General features: G+C 44.2%; 1 protein-coding gene across 1 annotated transcript in view; it reads right to left on the bottom strand.

Annotated features, from left to right (window-relative positions):
• LOC148480513 (histamine H2 receptor-like) overlaps nt 1-27,506 on the bottom strand; it is a 208,815-nt gene that overhangs the window by 73,577 nt on the left and 107,732 nt on the right. The window lies entirely within an intron of this gene.

The following is a 27,506-nucleotide window of genomic DNA, read 5'->3' on the forward strand; positions in this document are numbered from 1 at the left end:
TTAAACACCCGTCCTAAACACTATACAGTGGCACTGCTCTCCATGGTCCTGAAGACTGCAGTGGGTTAGTGCCGCTGTCCAAGGTCCTGATATTAATCATACATGACAGGAATTGCATGCAGTTAATGTAATGTGTTCAGTATTTGTTTTAATTAAGGCAGTGCTCTCATCCTACCACATTACCAAACATATTACTCTAAAATCACTGACATCAATATGAATTAGCAAATATGTTTTTAATGTTTAAAAGGCCCTTTCATGACAAAACCACATAGAACTAAAATGTAGTGTTAGGCGGGGTGTAATGAAGGAGTAAAGATGAAAAAAAGCCTTTCATTATATTGTAGGCAATGGTTTCTGGAATTATCAGGTCCTTGATGGACTTAATGTACCAAAGTTGCACTCCTCCCTCCACTTACCACCCATACTCTTAAGTCCCTTCCTGATGAATTTATTATACAGTATACCTGAATGCAAGAGGGAAAGGCATTAGCACCTGCTTGGCTTGTTTGAAAGAGGCACAGGGGGGAATGTATCAAGCCTTGGAGAGAGATAAAGTACAGAAGCACACTCTATGACATTTCAGTTAGAAGCTGATTTGCTGCTTTGGCCAACTTTACCTAGGCTTGATAAGTCTCCCCATAAGTGACAAATTGGTGATGAATGCAGCACAAGGCTGTTAGAACCAATGATGCACACAAGGTCACAATACTATTTTTGATATAAACTCTTTCAACTTCACTCAAAATTATGTGGTTTTTTTTAGTTTTGTTTGGTGTTCAACTTGAAAAGACTTGGGAAAATTATGAAAGTGACAACACTAAATATATGTTTGGCCATCCTTGTTTTTTTTTTAAATAAGAATGATCATTATCTTATTTGAATACAAAACTTTTGGCAAATCAAAGCTGCTTAATAGGTTTAAAGTGGAACCTGTTTGAGCTGAGATCATGTTTGCGCATTTAACGTCAAAATGGATTAGTCACCAAGTTCATGTCCATTGATGATACAAATGTGAAATTTATAATAGCGCGTACTGTTCAAACAGGCCAGGCGCACATCTCCAACGGCACAGACTGCTAATCATTATAATGACAGCAATGCTTACTTGTATGATCTCCCAAGGGACTATAGTCACATTATCATATTATAAATAGAAGATTACCACATCAGAGAGTTATGTAACCTGGTAGAAGCCTGCAATCTCCTCTCACTCACAGCATCAGAGATCCTCCAAAAATTTTCAGTTCATCAGTTTTTTAAAGTATGCAATAAAAATGATGACAAAATGTAATGACAAAGCTGCATACTTGCCTACTTTTGAAAAAGCATTTCAGGGAGACTGTGAAAGAAACACCTATGAGCGCGGCGGTAAAGTGAGCACGTACTGCTACTTCTGAGAGGCGTGTAATAAAATTGATTTACTTCCTAATGTAAATGAGCCCCAAAGAAGTTAGTAAGATCTTCTTGTTGATGAAACAGACTAAGGGGTGAATTTTCTACGAATCGAGTCTGGGAGAGTTTGCTTTTTTTTAAACTCGATTAGCTACGCCAAAACTCGGGAGATTTGAGGCTCCTGAAACTCTCAAATTTACCAAGAAGTGAGTTTAGCTGAGAGTGATATGTCCAATGGTGAAGCAGAATGACATTTCTCCCCCGAGTAGCAGGTTTTGCAGGAAATTACTCACCCGAGATTGCAGTGTCTTCTCTCTGCAAAACTCTCCCGAGCAAACAGCCTGCATGTATCAGTGAGATATGTGAAGGCTGCTTGTGTTCTAGCCTGTCAATAAATGGGTTAAACTTTTTTCAAAAAATGACATAGGGCCTCCCCTAAAGCCTAACCAGCCCCGGACTTGCCAGCCAGTCCTGGTTTCTAAAATTATGGGGAACAAAATGTGTAGGGTTCCACCGTAATTTAGAAACCAACACCAGGCTGCAGGGCCAGTCCTGGTTTTAAATATAGGGGGAAAAATGCATAGGGTACCACCTATATTTAAAGCCAGCACTGGACCCAAAATGGCTGGGCTGTAATGCCACAGACTGGAGACCCTATTACTGGGGCTCCGTGAACAAAGCATTATCAGCCCAAGCTGCTGAGGTCAAGCCGGGGATCTCAGGGGAGGTGGGGACCCCCCAAGAAGGGGTCCCCTCCCCCGAATCCCCAGGCTTGGACTGAAGCCTGGGGGTAATAAAGTGGGAAATATAAGTAAACTATTATATTTTACAGTGGGACTACAGATGCAAGCATGCCTGCCCTTTGGAACTTGTGGAACTACAAGTGCTAGCAGATGCACCTGTACCCCCACTGTAAAATAAATAGATAAATAAAGACAAAACACACAAACCGTGCCGAGTATAAATTTATTACATACACCTACCCACTCACACATACTTACCTATACCAGCCGGTCTGTCCACTTGTCCCATGTAGAATCCTTAATGACTGGCCCTGCAAAAAAGATTGCATTCTCACCTATATCCTGGCGCTGATCTCCAGAGTATCCCATGGACTTGGCAAAAAAAACAAAAACGTCTTACCTGAGCCACGGATCCGGTATCAGTGGGAACTGTCAGTAGCCAGAGCCAATCAGCGGCCGCTCTACAGTTAGCAGCTGCTGATTAGCTGGTGGGACTGCAAACCCCATGCAGTCCCGTCAGCTGGCATTCGCGAGGTATCAGTATGTGTGGCAACACACATACTGATACCAGGTCCGTGGCTCAGGTAAGACATTTTTTTTTTGCCAAATCAATTGGGTACTGCGGAGACCAATGCCAGGATATAGGTGAGTATGCAATCTTTTTTGCAGGGTCAGTCATTCTACATGGGACAAGTGGACAGACCGGCTGGTATAGGTAAGTATGTGTGAGTGGGTAGGTGTATGTAATAAAGTTATACTTGGCACGGTGTGTGTATTTTGTCTTTATTTAACTATCTATTTTACAGTGGGGGTATGGGTGCTGGCCGCTTGCTGACACTTGCAGTTTCACAAGTGGCAAAGGACAGGCATGCTGGCACCTGTAGTCCCACTGTAAAATCCAATAGTTTTATTCTATTTTTCTCTTTAATACCCCATACCCAATGCTCCTGGGGTGCGGGGAAGAGCCCCGGGCTTCAATCCAAGCCTGGGGTTTCGGGGGTGTGGGTGCCCTTCCCGGGGGGGTCCCCACTTCCCCCGAGATCCCCTGCTTAGTCTGAGTGGCTTGGGCTGATAATGCTTTGGCCCTGGAAACGGTAATAGGGTTTTTGGGCTGTGGCATTACAGCCCAGCTGTTTTGGGTCAGGTGCTAGTTTTAAATATAGGGGTTACCCTACACAATTTTTCCCCCCTATATTTAAAACCAGGACTGGCCCTGCAGCCTGGTGTTGGTTTCTAATTTATGGTTGAACCCTACACATTTTGTTCCCCGTAATTTTAGAAACAAGGACTGGCTGGCAAGTCCGGGGCTGGTTAAGCTTTAGGGAGGGGACCCTATGTAATTTAAAAAAAAAAACTTTTAACCTTTTTTTTCTAGTTACAGGCAGAAACATACATGGAACACAGTGACCTGTGTATGTTTCTGCCAAACTAGCAGATCACAGGCAGGTGAATATTTTTCACGAGTTTTTACAAGAGAGTTCTCCCTTCTCATGAGAGTTTAGAAACTCTCTGCTTGGTAAATTCCCGAAACCTATCTTCACTAGTGAAAAGGTTCTCGAGTTTTGCAGATGGTGAATTGAAGAGAGTTTGCTAACTCTCCAGTATTTTCCTGTAGCAAAGGAGATCTCTCTCCCGAGTTTTACACTAGTAAATTTGCAAGTGGGAAAAAATGCCCAAACTCTCCCAGACTCGATTCTTAGTAAATTTACCCCAAAGTACTTTAGCACTGAGCCACACCTAAGTAGCCATATTTAATTCGGGTCAACGGCAGGAATATCACCAGTCCATTTTGCAAGTGAGCATTGCCAAAGCTTATCTCTAGAGGGGAGCAATAAGGTATGATATAGGTTATGAAGTCTATGGTAGTCAGATAGTGTAGAAAACATACTGGAGAAGAGGGGGACCCCTCCATGATCGGAAGTGGTATGAAATACCACCGGCCACCTGGCAAGCGGTTTGATTCCTGGCAGCGCCTGGCCAACAAAAGCAGAGTTCCCGGCAGCGGAAGCCTGACAGCACTGGAATCCCCGATCATCGCTAAGGTAAGTATAAAGTAACCTAACCCCCTAACCCTCCTTAGGGGTGCCTAACCCTAATCTCCACCCCAAGTGCCTAACTCTAATCCCCCCTCTAAGTGCCTAACCCTAACCCCCCCATTCCCCGCTGCCTAAACCTAAGTCCCCTGGGGGGTGCCTAACCCTAAGTGCCCCCCCGGGGGTGCCTAACCCTAACCCTCCCTTCCACTAGCCTAACCCTCCCGGGGATGCCTAACCCTAAGTCCTCCCCGGGTGCCCTAAACCTAACCCTCCCCCTCCGCGGCTGTCCGCTCACGGCGCCTGGCATCCCTTCGATCGGGATGCCGGGTGCCTGTCTCCCGGTGTCGGGGAAATGACAGGCGTCTAGATATAGATGCCCGGCATTTCACCCTCACCGGGATATGACAGTCGGGAAGCCGGCTGTCGATATTAAGGCAGCCAGTTTCCCGATTGTATACCCCCTGATCAGGTGGATCTTTTGCTGAAAGTTATTGAGAGAAGTTCCACACCTGTAAGAACATATAAAACTGGTCATGTGGCAACAGAAATTTATCCTGTAATGAACTGAAATCAAGCATGGAACCTCCAGGGTCGAAAACATCACGCACGGCGAAATCCCAATAACCTTCCAATAGTTAAAATTAGCGTTGTCTAATCCCGGGGTTAAGCACGGATTGCCCCAGAATGTAGTAAGGGGGGAACTAGCAAAAGTGCGCTTAAGTATTTTATTAATAGAACACCATGGGCAGGATGTACTAAGGTTGCGCTGTACATACCACCAGTCACCGCAACCTTACTGAATATCTAAAGTGTCTGTTTAATGGGTACCTCATGGATTAAACACATTGGAAACAACCCTTTTGAATAACCCAAAACTGATGGGTCCACTAGTCCACTAGGCTGTAGTGATATTACATGGGGCACTCCTTTCGTCTCAGTGTGTAATCTCAAGTAAAGTGGGCACAGTATACAGTATTCCTTTACTCTGGCTTAATCTCCCCAATTTTCATTAGATTGTAAACTCTCATGGGCAGGGCCCTCTGACTTTCTGACCTCTGCTACCATCACGTCTATCTGTGCATAATCATATTATTCCTCTTGCATGTTTTATATGACACTTGTTTGTTATATACCTTACTTAGAGAATTCTTTAATTATGTTTAATTTTTTTATAGTATTGTTAGGATGCTAATTGAACGTATGTGAGTGGTTTTTGGTATTTGCTCATTATGTATTTTGCCTTCTGGTTCTTGTTTTTGTAGTATGCTCTATTTTCTCTCTGTATAAGAGTGCAGAATTATGTAGAGCCTTAAATAATAATAATAATAATAATAATAATAATAATAATAATTACTTTTTAATGTATGTTATTCCACCAAAAAGTTTATTATGCAATGTCCAACTCACCATTTCCATTTTCATATACTTCTAGTCATTTGTCACTTAGCACCCAACTATAATGGTTATTAGAAGCAGTTAATGGATTAGAAAAATAGAGTAACATTTATTATATACAGTATAAAGAAACAATAAATTGAACTCCCTGTGATACCTGTATCTTGTTTTTCTGCCACTATAGAGGCTGATGCAAAGGTTAAAGTAAAATTGGAGGACATAATTTAAAAAAAAAAAACATGCATGGAAAATTGTGCATTTCTGCATACAGTACAGTATATGTATAGCTATACGCACCATAAGTACAAAGGATACATCTTCAAACATAAAAGGGCAAATTCATACTTACATGCTGGTGTGCTTAGGCTGTGTTTGCATGAACACACTGCCTCTTAACATTACTGTTACGCCTGATTGAAAGTGTTGATATGATCAAAATGCATTTGACTTTGCATTCTCATAATTTGCAATTGCTTAATTTTCTGAGTGTGCACAGTATAAATTAAGTTTGTAGGAATTAATTTCTGATGATTTATCGTGGTCTTCACATATCTCATTAGTCGTGGGGAAGGCTCAGCAACGCCTTTTTTATTCTTAGGAAACTTAGAGCAAGTGGTTTATCAAGGCTATTACTGTTGAATAATTGAGAACCGTGGGTCTCATTCAGACCCGCTAGCGAGCACTGAACGCTTGCAAGCGGGTCGATGTTACCCAAATGCACATGCGCACGACCGAAACCCGGTGAGCGACGGGGAAGCCGTTGCTCGGGGTCTCGCACCAAAGGGGGCGTGCTGTCGATGGTGAGTGACAGCACGCCCCCTTTGGTGGGCGTGCCGGGGGCGTGGCTGCCCAGATGGAGGCGTTCCCATGGGAACGCCTACCGTCTGGGTCCGGCCCCACTGACATCACTAGTGATGTCAGTGGGAGTGTTTTTGGCTCTGATAGAGCCAAAAGCACTCCGGACTTGTGGCAGACGAGACCCTACCACAAGGGTCTCGTCCATCTTTTTGGACATTCGCATAAGCTGTGGGTGGTCACCCACAGCTATGCGAGCAGCCAGGAGGCCACTCCAAGTTTAGGAAGGCCGGCCCTGATTCAGAGCGAGCGCTCTGGTCAGAGCGTCCGGCTCTGAATCAGGCCCCGTATTCCATCACTGTTTGGTATGGGAATTGCAAATGCTCGGACCATGGTTCTTTAGGTAGGGTGGTTAATGCAGCCGAAAGAACCATTGGCTAATCCCTACCTAGATTAGAAGAAATTTATACTAAAAGGTGTGTTTTGAAAGAAAATAAGATTGTTGCTGACTTTAGCCACTCGTGTCATTCTCTGTTCTCTTTATTGCCTTCTGGTAAGTGTTTTAGGTGTATTGGGTGTCGAACTAGTAGACTACGGAATAGTTTTTTTCCTACCGCGATTATTAGTCTAAATTCTTACATTTTTTTTGTACTTTTTTATGTGATTTTATCTGACTGAGGCCCGTATTTAATTTGAAGTGAAAAGCATAGATCCGTGAAAAAGTATCGCCGGCTGTGACTTTTCGCCATGCGGAAACTTATCTCCCTATTCAATTGCAAACACTTTTCGCATAGGCGAAAACGCATTACAAATGTATTAGACAAAAAAGATTAGACTCTGATTAGGTGGAGAAAACAAGTGCAATATCACTATTTAGGGGTGCAAAGGTGGGGAAACCACTCAGTACCCTTGGGACAGCCCCCCAAAGGATAACTGCGTCAAGAAAACCCTAAAAAAAGTGAGGAACACCACAAAAAAACACTTTGAAAATGGGGTTGAAAAAGTGCAAAATGGGGGTACAAACATAAAAAGTAGCAAAATAGAGTTTTGGGGGGTCTGCAAGTATGGGTGAGGTGTTTTTTTGATTGCAGGTGATTGCTGAAGGTGCGTTTTTTTACGTTTCTTATAACTTCACTTTGGTGACTTTTAAATATGCTTGCACCCATATTCAAGTACCCCAAATTTGACAGGACTACGTATTTTCTCCTAAAAGTACTGCTTTATGCCATTCTACACCACTTATGCAAAGACGCTAATTAGTGGCAATTGTGCGAACTTAAGTACCCAAAACTGTTTCATTAGGGCTAATTGGGCACTGCTACATTGATCCCCAATGTTTATGCATCTTTTTGGGGGGTTCAGGCTGATTTCCCCTGATTCAGAAACCACTTTTAGCCTGTTCTGACTTTGCGCATCTCCATTTTTGCGTCTTTTGGAATTGAACAGGGCGAATCGTGGTTATGTGCACGATAAGTTTCCGCGGCTAAAATACGCAATGTAGGCGAAAACTCCGGCAGGCGAAACTTTATCGCATACAAGAAACTAATTGAATACGGGCCTGAGTTTCCTTGCACTACAATTTCGCTGATACATTGGTAATGTGGATGTGATAATACATTTTGTTTGATTGACTGATGAAAACAGGCATATGTTCAACTCCATAGTGTGGAAAAATATTAAAACAAAACTAAAGATTTCAGCAAATTAAATAAGCATGAAAATGTCTATAACAGAAGAGAGTAGTTATATATGTCATATATTATCATTGCAAGCTCAATTATTCTTTACGAAGACATAAACATGTTCACTAGTCCACAATATAAATTACAGAAAACCATATATAATTATATAAATGTATAGCAGACTGATCTAATGTATGTCTGCTAACAGCTTAGAACCTAAGGTTTAGAACATTATATAATTTTCATATACATAGACAGCCCCCAGTGAGCACATATCAGGGGGCATGGCCTCCTCCCCTTAGGCTCACGTGGGTTGAATAAGTGCCACACTGAGTGTCACCACACCAGGTGATGCCACTGGATGTATTACATGCATATTACATCATCATACAGAATCTTACATATAATATTCATTGGTCTGTTGTTTATTTGTGTGTTTGTTTGTGTAGTTATGCATTCAGACACCCCTGCATCAATTGGGATGATACCAATGTGGGGTGGTCCAGTTTGATCCTGACCAGGTTTTAGGGGAGCTAGGGTCCCAGTAAGACCTCCAGGTGGTATACGCTGGGCAGAACTTTTAACTGGGGAGCCTGTTCTGAGCCTTCCACTAGATGGAATTGGACGAAAACTTCAGAGTGGTAACATTGGACCCCAGAAGACATACTGGGGGGGTTGAGGTCCTGGTCGGACCTCCCGTTGGTGTATGCTGTGCAGAACTTTGACCCGGGGATGCTGGGCAGAACTTTGACCTTTGGAGCCTATTCTGGGCCTTCCACTAGATGGATTTAAATGAAAACTTCACAGAGGGATGGCAATTGGTCTGGCATGCCTAATGGAGTAGCTGGGGGCCCGGTCAGACCACACGGCGGAGTATGCTGGGAAGACCTTTGACCCAGGGAGCCTGTTCTGGGCCTTCCACTGGATGGATATGGACATCACTTAACAAAAACATAATAACTTGAAGATTTAAACCCAGGCTACACCGGTTACTTCAGCTTGTAGCAAAATAAATATGAATGCCCTCTATTGAGGTCACTTGTATTTTATGTTAAGTACATATGCAAGGCAGAATTGAATATCAATGTTCTGCACTTAGGGGCTAATTCAGCAATGCTCACAAGTGCACTGCTGAACACAGTTTCCTGATTATCGGGAATCTGCACATGTGCAGGATCCGTTCTGTGCATGCACAGAACAGGTCTGCGTACACGGACGGAGTTCGGCAGCAGACTGTCAGTGATTCCCAGTAATTGGTGGGGAGGGAAGAGGCCAGGGTCTTCATCGGCTGATGGAGATTTCCTGGCCTCTTTTCAGCATCTGCGGTGGCCGGCTTGCATGACCCATGGTCACTGAGCTAGAAAAGGACAACACACAGGCGATCCAGTGCCGCATCCTTGGATGTAGCTCCAATCAGCAATGCATGCAGGAGGCATGATTCTTCCTGCTGCATTACCATATTAGCAAGGACGGAATTGCAAAGCTGTTTGTGAGCAGCTTTGCAATTTCGTTCCCTGGTAAATCAGGCCCTTAGTTGTGTGTGCATGTGTTACAGACATTATCTCCTTTGGAATACTGTGGAATTGTTCTATTGTGGGTATTGTACCTGTCTGTGCGATTTTAATTATACAAAATTAGAACAAATACTGTGCATGCAAGAAGCTTTAAATATTAAACACCCATCCTACAGTGGCACTGCTCTCCATGGTCCTGAAGAATGCAGTGGGTTGGTGCCGCTGTCCAAGGTCCTGATATTAATCATACATGACAGGAATTACATGCAGTTAATGTAATGTGTTCAGTATTTGTTTTAATTAAGGCAGTGCTCTCATCCTACCACATTACCAAACATATTACTCTAAAATCACTGACATCAATATGAATTAGCAAATATGTTTTTAATTTTTAAAAGGCCCTTTCATGACAAAACCACATAGAACTAAAATATAGTGTTAGGTGGGGTGTAATGAAGGAGTGAAGATGAAAAAAGCCTTTCATTATATTGTAGGCAATGGTTTCTTCAGGTTCTTGATGGACTTAATGTACCAAAGTTGCATTCCTCCCTCCACTTACCACCTATAGTCTTAAGGGAATTTATTATATACCTGAATGCAAGAGGGAAAGGCATTAACATCTGCTTGGCTTGTTTGAAAGAGGCACAGGGGGGATGTATCAAGCCTTGGAGAGAGTTAAAGTGCAGAAGCACACTCTATGGGGGGAATTCAATTCAGTGCTGATGTAGAATAGTTGTGGGAGAGAGCTCCCGCAGCTACTCAATACAACGCACTGTTTGGGCAGGCAAACAATTTCTTCTCACACCCCCCTGAGTATGCAAGGAGAAATCCGACAAAAGTGCCGGGCACACAGTTGTTTGCTGGCTTAGCACGGCACTTTAGTCATAGAATGCTGGTTACCGCGCCTTAACACCCAGGTTAAGTTGCGAGAACCAGCATTCTCTGACTTACCTGCTTCCCAACAAGGCACACAGTGTATTGAATTGAATAGCTGTGGGAGCTCCCTCCCGTGACTATTCATCATCACGCTGAATTGAATTCCCCCCTATGACATGACAGTTAGATGCTGATTGGTTGCTTTTGCCAACTTCTCCACATTGTCTCTCTCCTAGGCTTGATAAGTCTCCCCATAAGTGACAAATTGGTGATGAATGCAGCATAAGGCTGTTAGAGCCAATGGCGCACACAAGGTCACAATGCTATTTCCAATATAAACTCTTTCAACTTCACTCACAATTATGTTTTTTTTAGTTTTGTTTGGTGTTCAACTTGAAAAGACCTGTGAGCATAATGAAAGTGACAACACTAAATATATGTTTGGCCATCCTTGTTTTTTAAATAAAAATGATCATTATCATATTTGAATACAAAACTTCTGGCAAATCAAAGCTGCTTAATAGGTTTAAAGTGGAACCTGTTTGAGCTGAGATCACGTTTGCGCATTTAACGTCAAAATGAATTAGTTACCAAGTTCAAGTCCATTGATGATACGAATGTGAAATTTATAATAGCGCGTACTGTTCAAACAGGCCAGGCGCACATCTCCAATGGCACAGACTGCTAATCATTATAATGACAGCAGCGCATACTTGTATAATCTCCCATGGGACTATAGTCACATTATCATATTATAAATAGAAGATTACCACATCAGAGAGTTATGTAACCTGGTAGAAGCCTGCAATCTCCTCTCACTCACAGCATCAGAGATCCTCTAAAAATCATGTTTTTTAAAGTATGCAATAAAAATGATGACAAAATGTAAAGACAAGGCTGGATACTTGCCTACTTTTGAAAAAGCATTTCAGGGAGATTGTGAAAAAAAAACCTATGAGCGCGGCGGTAAAGTGGGCGTGTACTGCTACATCTGAGAGGCGTGTCATAAAATTGATTTACATCCTAATGTAAGTGAGCCCCACAGCACTTAGCAAGATCTATTTGTTGATGAAAACAGACTAATACTTTTCAGAAAATACATGTAGCCATAGGGATCATTGTGCTTTATAAGCAATGCAGGGAAATTATTTTAACGATCCAATTTAAATTTATAAATCTCTGTTTATTTTTTTTATATAACAGCTTCATAATGGGGGTAAGGTGCAATCAGGGAGATAGACAGACTCTTCAGGGAGTCAGGGAGATTACTGCTATTTCAGGGAGTCTCCCTGACAATGAGGGAGAGGTGGCAAGTATGCACAGCTGTATTAAATCATCCAAATGTTGAGTCTTTTCCATAGGCCAAAACCAATGCAGCTCTACTCAAGAGACACAGGATGACAGTGAGCAGGGCCAATCTAGCACTGAAACCTTCCCTGTCATATAAAGCACACCAGCCTGTGCTTGTATCTAGGATACAGGTACTACAAGAACTGTTTGGATCTGTGTGGGGAACCCAAACCAGCTCATTAATACTTTCAGGCACAGGAGCCAGGAGTTGTCAGAAACCCAGGCTGGGCCTGACTGCAAGTCACGCAACCCTGGCTTAACCACAGCTGTCCCCTGTGATCAGCGGCATTTCTAGAGAGGAAGGGGCCCGTGTCTCCGACATGGCCCCCTCCTCTCCACCCGCGGCTGTGCGCATCCAGCGCCGGAGTTATAGACTGGGCACTAGAGTGTGCCCAGAGTCTCTAGTGTATGCACAGGTCACCGGGAAAATGGCGGCGGCGGCGGCCATTTTCCCTGTACTGCGCATGTGAAAATGATGCGGCCATTTTCCATTTGTTTTACAGCTCCGGACCCTTGCACTGATGTGGGACTCCGGAGAGGTAAGTAATATTATGGGTGCAGGGTGTGTGGTGCAGGGCCCCCCTGGAAACAGGGGCCCATGTTCCCCGTACACCCTACACCCATTATAGATATGCCCCTGCCTGTGATGTAGAATGTGGAGGCAGAATAGTCAGACATTATGTATTGAGATGTTGTTGACTTTCATGTCAGAGCATGAGGATGGATTTGTGCTTTGAACACACAGATACCATGAGGAACTGAAGATTATCTAAACTGTCAGATTAAGGAGCATAATTAAAGACAGCAGCTCTGGGGTCATAGTGTGTTTAGGGCCTGTGAATTTGCATACAAGCTGACTGTGACACGTAGGAAATTTGTATTATAACTGTAACTCTAAGACCTACCATTTACACAACAAACAGAATGGAATTAAATGAATGTGCATATGTTAAGGATCTATTTAGGTAAATTATGTCATTAAAACAATATGAGCACATCCTAAATCCCATACGCACCTCATCTAGATGATAGATATTAGACAATAATTCACTTGTGCAAAATAAGTCATTATCATTGAGGTGTGAGGTCAGAACTCGCTGATTTAACTCTTTTATTGTCTCATGCAGCACAAGTCCTGTAGGTGTTTTGTATTCATTTTTAGCTGCAGATAGATAAACACAAGATGCTTCTTGCATTTAACCTCACGCACCTAAAATTGGTGAGTACATAAAGACACTTCCTCTTTCTCCTTCACTCCTCAGATTTATGCCGCTATACTTCTATACATTATTTTTTCAAAAACAATTTTGACATTATAAGGAAAAAAAATGTTTTATTGGGTACAATGTATCCTGCACTGATGAGGTAATAAGCACATTAGAAGTTCCCTAAATCACAGACCTCTGTAATTACGTTAATCAGAGAATGGTTAGGGGTCTGCGTAGGACCCGTTCTGCGCAGAATGGGTCCTGCAATCTCACTCGCAGACCCCCACAAGCCACAGCATGATTGACATGCTGCGACATTTGGGGGGGCAGAGTGGGGGCATGGCTGGTAACCGTTCCCGTCACTCCCATTTTCCAGGAGGGACGGGGCCAGGGTCTGCGTCATCGGATGCAGATTTCTGGCCCCTTACATGAACAGCACCCGGTCAGGCTGTGGGAAGCTTCAGCTCCCTTGGCCTGACCAAAGAAGCAACCATCATTACTGGTTGCAATGGTGATCCCAGCCTGCAATGTTGGTCGCAGTGCTGGGATCGCTAATGCAGCAAGGAGATGTCTGACACCTCCTTCTGCATTTGCAACAGAGATGGACGGTTTTGCACAGCCGTTTGTTTGTGGTTCTGCAAATCCGTCCATCTCTGAATAACTCCCTGAGTAAGAAGCACAACAGTGTGTAACATTAAGGGATGATGCAGGAGAACATTGGACCAAGACATTAATAGGGGATCTACTGTTGGTTTGCTTCAAATCTAGGCATGCCTTTTAACTGTGGCTTTTTTTGAACCAGTACTGTATTGTGGGTGTGGTATAATAGATAGACAATATAAAGATCACCTGTCAATAGATTGACCTCAGATGGTCAAAATGTCACTGGTCAACATGGTCAAAAGGTCAGCTGGCAAATGGTCCACAGTCCATATGGTTGATGGGGTTAAAAGGTCGACATGTGGTCAACACAACATGGTCAACATTTTTTATTTATTTAATCCTAACCCACCCCATTGTGCCTAAACCTAACCCAAGCCTAACACTCCCCTCTGGCAGCCTAACCTTCCACTGGTGCCTACCCCTAACTGTCCCCTCTGTCAGCCTAACCCAAACCCTACCCCAAGTGTCTAACTCTAACCTTAAAAATGTTGAAAAACCATAGAACACACGTCGACCATTTATGTGTTGACAATTTGAACTTGTCGACCATCTAACCCTGTCGACCAGCTCTGTCAACAATTTATCAGTCAACCTTTTGTCCTTGTTGACCTATTGCATTTTGACCTATTGACTATCTTTACTTTGTCGATCTTCCATCCGGATACACATTTTATCTTAAGGAGCAAACAAAGCTAATTTTTTACATGAATATACGTCTGAAGCTGTGTATTACTAAGTTTAACCATGTACATTAAATAACAGTAATAATAGTATTTATACATAACTAAATAAATTTACCAGGCTATCTTTAGCTTCCCTGCAATAATTGCCATGTAAGGGGTACAACGTTAAACAGAAGCATAGAGTTACTGACAGCTTGCAGACTTGTTTTGCATTGTGGGCCTGATTCAGAGATGGATGGAATTGGTGGTGCACACAAGCGGCTGTGCAATTCCGTCCAACTGAAATGCAAATGCAGCAGGAGATGTCTGTAGAAAACCAAGGTCGCAATGCTTGGCCCTTTGGTCAGCCTGCGGTAGCTGAAGCTTACCACAGTCTGACCGGATCCTGGTGGCTTGCGAAATCAGGAAGTCTGCATCCATGGATGTAGACCCTGGCTTTAGCACTCCCAGAAAATGGGGCAACATGCCCACATTTCCGGGAACGCAGGTCGTCCCCGCACTGCCCTCCAAGAGCTTATGCCTATCAATCAGGCAGAGGCATGGGGGAACTCCATGCGGTATCACAGGACCCATTGTGCACATGCAAAGAACCAGTGGCGGGCTGGGCCGGGGGGCAGGGTGCCATGTGCTCCCCGGGCCGCAGCACCATGCGGGCCGCGGGCAGTCTGTGTCACTGTGACACAGACTGCACCGTGTGTGTAGCGCTGACCGGATGGAGTTCGGTCAGCACTACACAGTGACTGACACACAGTCGCCGCCAGCGGCCTGCATCATCCCACAGCAGCTGTGTGTTTGTTTCAGCAGCTGATGAGAGTCTGTCAGACTCTCATCGGCTGCTGCTGCTCCCACTGCAGGAGCCATCTTCCGGCTCCCGCAGTGGGTAATGGGAGAGATGACATGACGTCATGACGTCTCTCCCATAATGCAAAGCGGCCTGGGAGGACGGACGGAGGAGCTGATAGCAGTGGCGGGACCAGGAGCAGGGTTTCAGGTAAGTGTTTTTTTTATTTTTTATTACGTGTCTCTCTACTGGGGGGGGATACTACTGGGGGCACTACAAGGAGGATTACTACTGGGGGCATTACAAGGAGGAGGACTACAACTGGGGGCACTACAAGGGGGATTACTACTAGGGGCATTACAAGGGGGAGGACTACTACTGGGGGCACTACAAGGGGGATTACTACTGGGGGAATTACAAGGGGGGGACTACTACTGGGGCACTACAAGGTGGATTACTACTGGGGGCACAACAAGGGGGGACTACTACAGGGGGCACTACAAGGGGGGGCTACTACTGGGGGCACTACAAGGGGGAAACTACTACTGGGGCATTACAAGGGGGGACTACTTCTGGGGGCACTACAAGGGGAGGGTACTACTACTGGGGGCACTACAAGGGGGGGACTACTACTGGGGGAACTACAAGGGGGGGACTACTACTGGGGGCACTACAAGGGGGAGAGCACTACTGGGGGCACTACAAGGGGGAGAGCACTACTGGGGGCACTGCAAGGGGGGGGACTACTACTGGGGGCACTACAAGGTGGATTACTACTGGGGGCACTACAAGGGGGGATTACTACTGGGGGTATTACAAGGGGGGGTTACTACTGGGGGCATTACAAGGGGGGGACTTCTACTGGGGGCACTACAGGGGGGGCTACTATTGGGGGAACTACAAGGGGGGCCTACTACTGGGGGCATTACAAGGGGGGACTACTACTGGGGGCACTACAAGGGGAGGGTACTACTACTGGGGGCACTACAAGGGGGGACTACTACTGGGGGCACTACAGGGGGGGCTACTACTGGGGGCACTACAAGGGTGGACTACTACTGGGGGCACTACAAGGGGGAGAGCACTACTGGGGGCACTGCAAGGGGGGGACTACTACTGGGGGTACACAAGGGGGGCTACTACTGGGGGAACTACAAGGGGGTATTACTAGTGGGGGCAGTACAAGGGGGAGACTACTACTGGGGGCACTACAAGGGGGGACTACTACTGGGGGCACTAAAAGCTACAAGGGGGGAACTACTACTGGGAGCACTGCATAGGGGGTACCACTACTGGGGGCACTATTTAAGGGGCTTACTACTGGGGGCACAAGGGGCACTGCACAGGGGGGACCACTACTGGGGCCACTGTATAAGGGGCACTGCATAGGAGGATCACTACTAGGGGCACTACTGGTGGCCTGCATAAGGGGGTCCTCTCCTGGGGCACAGGGGGCACTGCATATGTGCGCTAACCATTGGGTTACAATACTTCTCTGAATCAGGCCCTGTATGGACTTGTTAATGGAAAGGGTAAGGCCAGTGATATAACTCTAATGACTGTATTCTCAGCTCTTTTCCCACTTTCAGATCCCATTAGGACATTTTACTGAAGACATGTCTCTATTGAAGTGATGGATAATTCATTACTTTGTATAGGATATGCAGGAGAATGCCAGTTTAGCACCCAACAATGTATTTTATGTTCATAATGTCGATATGAATATTACCATTTGGAGATTCAGTGATTCTTTAAACTTCTGTAACTGTTCCCTGAAATCTCCCCATTATATGAATATTATTTAAACAAAATGTCCTTTTACAAAATGTATATGCCAAATACTACTTTGTTAGTTTATCTGGTACAGCAAAGTTTTTTCTTAATTTATTTTCTTTTATCTTTTTTTTTTTTAAACAATTTTATTAATTTTAATAAAGTGTCATTAAAGACATATACAAAAAATACATGTGACCATTAGCATAAGGATTGACCATAATAACAGTCATTGTAAAAGATAGACGCATATTACAACATTGTAAGGATATCATACAATGTTGACCAATTGGTGTAAACAGCTGGAGTGAGAATATGGATCTAACCTTCCGACTCTATACGTCTCAAAAGGAACCAGGTAGTCGTCTCAAATAATTTGTATACCTTAGCCTGAGTGGAGGTCTCCTCTCTAACAGTAATAGGATTAGAAGCAATACCTCCGACGCTGAGAAAAGGGGACCGTTACAGAGCTATGTGTAAACAAGAGATTTTTTGGATTTTCAATATGAATAGTCTCTTTCCTGATGGATTGAATGAACAGACTGAATTGATTACTGTTTTTTGATCTCTCTGAGTGTTCTAAACCTTACTCCCTCTATATGTATTCACCCCTCTGGGTTATTGAGTAGGACCATACATCATCCTAAATTCCCTGAGACCCTTTTCCCTTTAGACATACAAATATTTCCCTATAGCTGACCCTTCTGCAGAAACTTAGAGTCAGTATAGTAGGTTACTTACTTCCCCCCTTTTCTAGATATGTGTGTCTGTGTACGTGCATATACACCTTTAGATTGATATGTTTACTCTTTTGTTCATTGACCAGTTTTTGACTGACCAGTGTATGACAGTCTGTCAAGTAAAATCAAACAAAATGGGAAACAAATGATTAATGAGAGATTGTTGATTGAAATGAAATATCTCAGAAACGTTTCCACCGAAAAAGTATTATCATCTATAAATTGAAATAGTATTATTATCTATAAATTAGAATGTGATAGAACATTATTCTGAGTGCAGTTTCTGCATATAAATTGTTTTATGCAGACTACACTTTCTCCTGTTTAATCCTTCACTAGTGCTTTAAAATACTGTTCTCAAATCAATCGTCTTGATTGAATGACAGCTGAACTAAATGTAGCTAATTTGGAATGCTATTTAAACATATGAACATGATTACCTTGCATCCACCTTGAAAAAGATGTCCTTGAGACGCTGAAACGCGTAGGTGCTATCTCATGTTGCAGCCATTCCCGTGGATACGGCTCATTCACCCTTTTAGCAAATGAAAGCTCCTGGCTGCCGGCTGACAGTATCCGGCAATTACTACCGTCTGGGCACTTTGCATTTACATCCCTGCCAACGAGCCAGGACTGCCTAGAAGCCGGCTGGGGAAACGGACTCAGGACCTCATTCAGACCCGGTCGCAAGCACCGATGTGCTCGCAACTGGGTCGATAGCTAGCCTTGCACATGCGCAGCGGCCGCACTGCGCGTGCGCAAGCCCCGGAGCGACAGAGAAGCTCTGTCACTCCGGAGCTCTCTACAAAAGGGGCGGCTGTCGATATTGAGCGACAGCTCACCCTGTTTTGTAGGCGGGCCGGGGGGGTGGTTTCCAAAATGGAGGCGTTCCTTAACGAGCGCCTACCGTTTTGTGGGCAGCCGCACTGACATCATCAGTGATGTCAGTTGGGAGTTTCCTGCTCTTTCAGAGCAGGAAGCTCCCTGGGACTTACGAGTGCCCAGACCCAACCTTAGGGTCTGGTCATAAGCCCCGATGGTTGAGATGGTGTTCACCATTGCGACCATCAACCTGGTCGGTTGTTAAGCTGTGGGTGGTAACCCACAGCTTAGCGATCGACAAGGAGGCGGTCGTTCAGGATGCAAGCCGCCGCTCTGATTCAGTGCGACCGCTTGCATCTAACGACCGCCTCTGAATGAGGTCCTCAGTCCCGCTACTGAAGAGCCTGGAGGCATACGGAGTACGAGACAGGAACTGCTGACACTACCCGGCAGACATCATCTTCCGGGCATCTTGCAATTACATCTCCGGCTTACGAATCAGGCTCATCTGGAAGCCGATCGGGGGAACGTTCCCAGTGCCACTTATTGTAGTGCCTGGAGACATATGGAGCACGAGACGGGATCCCCCAAAGATCTAGGCTACCGTTAATTGGACTCTACACCCACACAGCTGGAGCTGTGAGAGAGACTGCACGGGGTCCGGTTATTGCCATTCGTGACCCCATGATTACAAAAGGACAATCATTTAATTCAGACGCTCCCCGCTGCTCGGGTTGAGCGCACCGCCATCTAAATTTAAAAGGGTGCTGTTTCCTATGATTTTACACCCTAGTACAGGCTGTTTAGCCTTGCAAACTACAGTGACGCTAATATAAAGCTCATACTCCTGATTCTTCAGAGACAGGAGAACATTTATTATTGAGCATATCCAGGGATTGTGTATTATTTGCTGCATGTTCAGTTATCAACTATATCTTGTGAATGTTGAAATTTTAATTGTTGCTTTTTCTGGATGTTAATTGTGATATTGTGATTTTTATTTAAATAAATGTCTATGTATTTTTTACCCTGACGATTGATGTGAGTAGATTAATTACTATCCCCAGCCTCTGCGACTGCATTCTTTATATTTTACAATAGTTAAAATTAGCATTGTCTAATCCCGGGATAAAGCATGGATTGCCCCAGAATGTAGTAAAGGGGGAACTAGTAAAAGTGCACTTAAGTGTTTTATTAATAGAACACCATGGGCGGGATGTACTAATGTTGCGGTGTACATACCACCAGTCACCGCAACCTTACTAATCGCATATGTACTAACAAATGCGATTAGTATCGCAAAGGACAGCTCTTGTGATAAGAGCTGCCCTTTGCGAAGCAGCCGACGTTGGGTGAGGGGGTTCCGTGGGACCCCGCACCCTCCGAGCCCCGGGAAATTCCTGCTGGTGTCTTGTGCAGGAAGTCCCGGGCTCCTCCTCCTCCTCCCTACACCCGGAAGATTAGGAGGAGAAGGAGGCAGAGGACCCTGGACACTCAGGTGAGTGGGGGCCAGTGCTCGGCAACTGCGGGGCGACGAAGCCTAGGGTGCGGGATGCGGTAAGCCCATAGGCCTCTATTGGGTAATGCCAGATTTTTCGGGGCTTAGTGTTTATGGAAGTGCCATAAAAATCCCAAAAACTGTGCTTTTACCACATTTTTCCTTTAGTACATCCCGCCTTGTAAACATAATGAAACAAAATATTAGTCGACAATACTGGAGGCAATAAATGTTTAGGCGTATGTAACAGCGCACTAGGAGAGTAAGGAAAAAATAGGACCTCCTCCAAAGACCAATTAGTAAACACTGAAGACCGCGTAAACCAGTCCGCTATATATCTGAAGAACGCTGCCTTCGTAAAAGCACTGACGTCTGGAACCCCAATTCCACCATTACTCTTTTAGTAGCTGCAATTTCGCATTTGCTATACGAGGTTTCTTACAGGCCCAAATAAGGTTAGAGAACATCAGACTGTTTAAGGCCTATAGGGAGCATTTGGAGTAGGTAAGACAGCTTCGGGAATGCTACAGTCCTAATAACCACTATTCGCCCGGACAGAGACAGAGGAAGAACCATCCAGTTTTGGAGTAATGTGGAAATAGATTCAAAAATAGGGGTATAATTGACTTTATATAAGAGCTGTAAGGAATTAGGAATCAGTACGCCCAGGTATCGGAGAGGAGACTTACATAGGGAAAATTGTGTGATAGTTGGCTGTGCGTGTAGCATGTGCCAATCCACAGATAGGGGCAATAGTTTAGATTTTGCATAATTAACTCTAAAACTGGCAAAAGAACCAAAGTCATTATAATATAGGTTATATCCGGTATTGAAGTTATTGGGTTGGAAATAAACAATAACAGGTCGTCTGCAAACAGTCTGCCTCCCACTGATATGCCAGAAAAATCAGGGGAGACTGCTAGAGGTTCTAGAGCCATGGCAAACAATAACAGGGAAAAGGGGCACCCCTGTCTAGTACCCTTTTCTATGGGGAAAAGTTGGTATAGGAAACCATTACTTAATATTTGGGATGAAGAGCCAAAATACATGGTATTAATAACATTAGTAAAAGTGTCTGGTGTTTCAAACGTACGTAAGGTGTCAAATAAATGGTCCCATGTGATCATTTCAAAAGCTTTCTCGAAGTCCAGGGACAAAACAGCGTTCTGCCCAGGGGACCCGAGAAGCTTCCAGCCACTGTACTATGGAAAGAACCTTACGGATATTAACTACCCAATGGCGACCCCAAATGAAGCCCGATTGGTCATCATAAATGAGGGAGTGTAAATTAAATTTAAGCCTATAAAAAGCTTATAGTCTGTGTTCATGAGTGAGATTGGTCTATATTGGTCTAATTCAGGGTCCTAATTAGGCTTCAGTAAGACTTTTATCAGTGTCGAAGTAAAATAGAATGGGGGGATTCTCCCTTGAGGAGTGCGTTGAATACAGATGTAGGTTTTCCAAAAATCTAGGGGCTAAAAATTTGAAAATTGTTATTAGAACAGCCATCTGGCCCTGGGGCCTTACCAAATTTAAGTTTACGGACAGCAGCAGTAACCACTTCAATTGTAATAGGGGCATGGAGAGACTCTGACTGATCCTCAGACATTTGGGGTAAACGTACATCCTTCCAAAAGGACTCCTACCTGGGTGTATCTATAACCGGGTTGGAATACAGGTTGGTATAAAAGGATTCGAAAATCCCCGAAATGTGTTTACTAGTAGTTACCTTAGAGCCATCATCCAATTTGAGCATTTATTATAGTGGTAGTGGGACGTTGGCCCTTCAACAGGTTAGATAGCAATCTACTAGATTTATTGTCATATCTATGGAGGTTACATTGAGAAAGAAAGCTGTATCAAGATTCAGATTCAGACAACATGTTATCAAATTGGTCCTACTGCCCTACACAACGATCCTGCAAAGGGGAGGCTTTAAATAGCTGAAAAGCATCAGTAAGAGCGGTCTGCAACTCTAAGATGTGGCATAGTATGTAGCAATGTCTTACTTTGAGCACAGTAAGACATTGGACCTTATTCAGACCCGCTCGCAAGCGCTGAGCGCTCACAAGCGGGTCGATGTTTAGACCCTGCGCACATGCAGCGGCCGCACTGCGCATGCGCAAGCCCCAGAGCGAGAGAGAAATGTTGATCGACAGCTCACCCCATTTAGTAGGCGGGGAGGGGTGTGGTTTCACCCATCAGCAGTGATGTCAGTGGGGAGCTTCCTGCTTGATCAGAGCAGGAAGCTCCTTGGGGCTTGCGGTTGCCGAGACCCAACCTTAGGGTCTCGTCGCAAGCCCCGATGGTCGCGATGGTCTTGACCATCGCAACCATCAACCTGGTCGGTCGCTAAAGCTGTGGGTGGTGACCCACAGCTTAGCTAGCGCCCAGGAGGCCGCACTTCAAAACACAAGCGGCCGCCCACATTCAGAGTGACCGCTCGCATTTTGCGAGCGCCTCTGAATGAGGGCCATAATCTCACCCTGCAAGACCACCTTGGAGGCTTGCCAGAACATTAGTGGAGACTCCTGCTCCAGACCCAAGTGTGCATGTTTGTAAGACATCCAAGCCACATCTAGCATTGTTCTAAATTTTTTGGGAATTAGATAAGTGGGAGGGGAATCTCCATTGCCTATACAGGCCATTATCAGAGGAGACTGCTAACTTAAATCCAGCATAAAGCATGGTAGGATACACATATGGGTTCTATGTTGGAATTCGTGGAAAAAGCGAGGAGGACAGTAGTATATAATCAATGCCGGAGAGTGTGCCATGGGCCGCTGAGTTCCAATGGATGACAAGCCCTCCATACATCAACAACATGTAATTGCTTTTCCATGTATGGAATACCCATGGCTGGAGGTGACAGGTGAGATTTTCCCACAGAATATCTATCTAACACAGTGGAAACAGTAATATTAAAATCTCCCCTGAACACTATATATATTTGGAAAGGAGTTACAGCCAGTGCTCGAAGTATGCCAGTATGCAACGGTATGGCACACTAGCGCTTTGAGCAATTAAGATTTTTTTCCCCCTCAAATTTAAAGGACAGAGGGCTGCGCGGGTCTGCGCCCACCAGGACAGCCCCCTAAGCCAGCCGCAGTGAGTATTTATGCGGCTGCTCAGTGAAAACCCTGGGCTGTCTGTCACCAAGCTGCTGCCCGCCCATCCGCGTGCCTATCCCCACCCATCCGCGCCATGAGCCATTCGTCCCCCACCGGAAGAATCTGATCTGGAGCCCACCGTGTTTGGGTTCCCACCTATGGGCTGCATGCCAGGAGTCATCCCCTTAGTGCCAAACCCCCGCCTACTTGCCCGGGTGTACTACTGCCGCCCGGCTGCCCTCCCGCATTGCCAGATGCCTTCCCCCGCTGGAAGGTCTCTGCAGCAGGATTACACGCTGCCTGTGAAGAGACCGGCTTTGGCCCCCCTCCCTCTTAACTCACTGCAGCCTGGCACAAGCTGCTGTGTGCCGGGCTGCATAGGAGACTGCCGCTCCCTCCCTCCCCCCGCTGCAGTCTCCTATGCCTGTGGGGGGAGCGATCATAGTACTCAACCCCCCATGGTTTGCCGCAGGGCTGAGGGGCTCACAGCACCCCCCTCCCCAGCGCGCAGCTGAAAAATAATTTAAATATTATTTTTTTAAGCTTAAGGGGGCGTGGCCACACCGCCCATGATTAGGCCACACCCCCCAGCACAGCTCTGTGTGTGCCCATCTGGTCAGACAGGAGTCACAGCCTACATACAAAAAAGACAATACAGAAAATATGTGTATTGGGATAGCAAAATGGCTACTGACAGCCATTTCTATTCATGGTTCTTATGTATGTATCAGACATGAAGTGGTATCAGGCATGAAACGGTATAGGAATGTGGAAGCAGACAGGCCATAAATCCTTTAGGCGTTGTCTACTGCGATGTACACTTGCGTTAAGTTTTAGAAGTCCTTATCAGTAGTTAACCAATAAAGTAGTTTGAAGTAGGGTTATGCCCATATTAGTAGAGTTAGATGGGTATGACAAGTAGGATACTATATAAACGAAGAACAAAGGAGATTCCAGTGGCCTGCCCTATGCCTGGACCAGAGACTGCAGCTGGTGGCCAGGATATTGTTCGTTCCAGCTCTATTCTGAGAGGAGGCTCCTGGATCGTGTAACCATCTTATATTCCGAAGCTAAGTAACTATTATTCTTCCATATCTTGTTATCTGTTGTAATAAATTATATATTTTTTCAAGACACTGGTTTGTGTGGCTTAATTAACCTTCTGTATCCAAGAACCTTATCTCGTTCCACCGGAAACATTAAAGTGGTGTCAGAAGTGGGATACAGAGAGTTAATAGTCATAAATCTGCTTGGAATGTGTAGTCGATTGTTTTAGCATTGCTGTGCAAACGTAGTGTTGTGCAAATGCAGGGTTGTGCAAACCCATGTAAAAAATCCTCTGTCTCATAAGTGAATGAGGGAGGTGTGACCTGATCAGTCACAGAGTGTATACTGTACATCACAGTATATCTGTATGTTGTCTGTTTACTGTCTTTGTGTTTGTGTTGTTGAAACAAACAAGAATAATGCATTTTAAGATTTTCAAGAAATACGCAAATATGTTGAAAGATGAATTAGGATTTCAGCTGGCTGATTTCCAGAAAAAGCATAATGTTGGTTTTTCACTGCCTGGTATTGATAAGTGTAAAAATAGTTCAGTTTGCATAGATCAATATATGTTGAAAGAAGTGTAAAATCTGTTGAGAAGAATGCAGTGATAAGAAAGCCTGTCTCACAGACAGAGAGAGTGAGCCTGAATTCACATTGTCCCAGAAATTCCATAGGGAGGGGGAGTGAATCCCCACAAGTAAGAGCTGAGATGTCAGCTAGCGCAGATATAAGTGCTGATTTATTACACACAGAAAGTGTAGAAATTAGTGAGTTTGAGATACACAGAGAAGTGTGTCAGATAGAATTTGAAACAGAAATTAAGCAATGTCATTACACTACAGGAAATTTGATTGATCAGAGAAGAAGTTGTGTGATGGAAATGTCTGCTGATTTGACAACATGTGAACAAAATGTTGAAATCCATGAATTCAGCGAATATGTCCAGAAATCAGAGTCAAAATTAAATGCAGATGAGGTTTCTGATAACATGCCATTGGTTAGTGGTACTCATGAGCTGAATGATGATATGTCTGAATTGCCTAAAACTGTCCAGCTTGCCAATCACTGTGAACTGATTGAAAAAAAAGAATGTGTTTGCATGGCCATTCGAAAGGGTGTCGCTGAGTGAAGGGGTGGTGATTATGCCTTTTGCCTTGCCCAATGAGATAAAATGCAAGCAGTGGAAGATAGAAGGGATTTCAGTAAATGTCCATGCCCCTGAGACTGAAGACTTCCCCCATGATAACATTAAATTTACATGGCATGATCAGCGTGTCATTGTTGAGTTTAAAACTGCAAAAAGTGAACAAGTTGTGTTTTCTGATGAAACATCCATTGCAAATGATGTTCATGGTTTACTTGCTCATTGTGAAGGAGGGGTTGGTGGGTACACACTGACCAACCACAAGGGGCATACATGCAGTACAGACACACTGACTGTGGGTTTATTTAGTGACAAAGGTGCAGATTTTGTGTTTGGTAATGAAATTTGCATCCCAGTGTATTTCCTTACAAAGTCTTATCAGCCAAAGGTTTTGAAGCAGCTGAAAGACACACAGTTGCTAACGACAACGGCAGAAACTCTCATGCTAATTAAGGAGATTAAAGCGCTACTTGCTGGCCGAGTGAAACTTAAACCAATGTTTGAACTGTCCATATTGGATTTCTGTATGATCACAGCTCCACGGTGGTGGGAAGATTTCCAAGACAGAGAGCATTACTGGTTCATGGACTATGGTGCTACCTGCACCCACACAGGACTGTTGTTGCCCATTGCTGAAGCAAAGCAGCTATCTTTACAAGCTGACAGCAGAAAGACAGAAGAAGGGGCTAGCGAACTTGTTGCATCTATGACTGTTTTCCAAGTCACTGACAAGACTGGATGCCCTGTAGGTCTTCACACTGAGAAATGGACATTTGACACAAAGTCTATATGGACTGCTGCTGTCCAAAGCTGGAAGATCAACGTGGGACATGCTGATACACACACCTACAGCTTCAATGGTGTGTGCACAAGTGAACTGAGCACAGAACATGGTGTGCAAGTCACCACAAAGACAGCACTGATGGTGCTAGAACTGTTATGCCATGACGGAGCTGACACTGCATTCGAGCAAGCTCAAATCAAAGGGATTCCTTATATCCAAACCATGATCAGAGACTTTGCAAAAACCTGTTATGTTTGCCAACAGCTGGAAATGTGGCCTACCTTGCTTGCTACTGATAAAGGCCTCATATACTGTGAAATGACTGCACAAGTCTGGCAATTTGAATTCATCGTTTGCCACCAAGAAGATGGAGGACGAGTGCTGTACTGAACAGCTACAGAACACTGTCATTCAGGAGTGAAGTTGACTCATGCAGAGTAATACAAGATAAGAGACTTTCCTGAAGGCGTGACACACACTGACTTGTTGATATTATGGGATGTCCAAGAGCATTCAAGCAGACAAAGATGCCCATTTTACAGAAACAACATGGAGTATATTGGGTTTTCTATGCTTCATACCATTCACAAAACTGACATCAGTATGATTGAATGAGTGAATGTGTTGCTTAGGAAACAGGAATGTTCACATATATATACAATGTTGGGATTTTTAAAGCAGGATGTATATGTATATATATATATATATTTTGATAACCGGAGGGTGGTAAAAGGTTGAATTTTAAAGTAAGATATCTGGTGCACAGACACAAACACTTATGATAAGGTTGTTAAGAAATGTTTAGTAGGAAGAGAATAGAGACAGGTGTAAGAGATAATTGCAGCAGGATAAGTAAATGCTTATTTTATTTTGTTGTTATGGTTTATCTCACACTGTTTATTTGTTTAAGCCAACAGGTTGATGATTGGATCGTCGCTGGAGGTGAGAGAACGGCACTGGCGTGCCTGAGATGACGATGGCCAGAGAGTGATTTTTATACAGGAGAGAGGGTCCAGGAGGACAACAGAGATATAAGATCTGACAGCACAGCCATTACATACATCTATGTGTATTGTGCAAGACTGAACTTGAGCCTTATATTGGTATGATCCACACACTCACCAATATTCTCAAGACTTTTTCAAGATTTCATTGAACTGAACTTTGCTTTACTTTACTGATATTAATTATCTTATAAGTAGCTGATATATTTGATATAATCATATGTATTATTCACTGTTTTATTAGAGTATTCACATATAAAAGGGGATTGTTTATGTTTGAGTGCATGGTGGGTAGGAAGATATTTTAAATATTGGATGTAGGAGCTCAATTGGTTGGGGAATGGCGGGCTCTGTTAAACATTACACGTAATTGTAGTGCTACCCCAGACATGATACAATTAACACCTGATCCTGATTAGAGCAGAGATCTTTTGGCCAATGTATACACTGTGGCGGCTAA

The sequence above is a fragment of the Taudactylus pleione genome, unplaced genomic scaffold, assembly GCF_031769625.1.
Source record: "Taudactylus pleione unplaced genomic scaffold, aTauple2 ptg000611l, whole genome shotgun sequence".
Taxonomy (NCBI): Eukaryota; Metazoa; Chordata; class Amphibia; order Anura; family Myobatrachidae; genus Taudactylus; species Taudactylus pleione.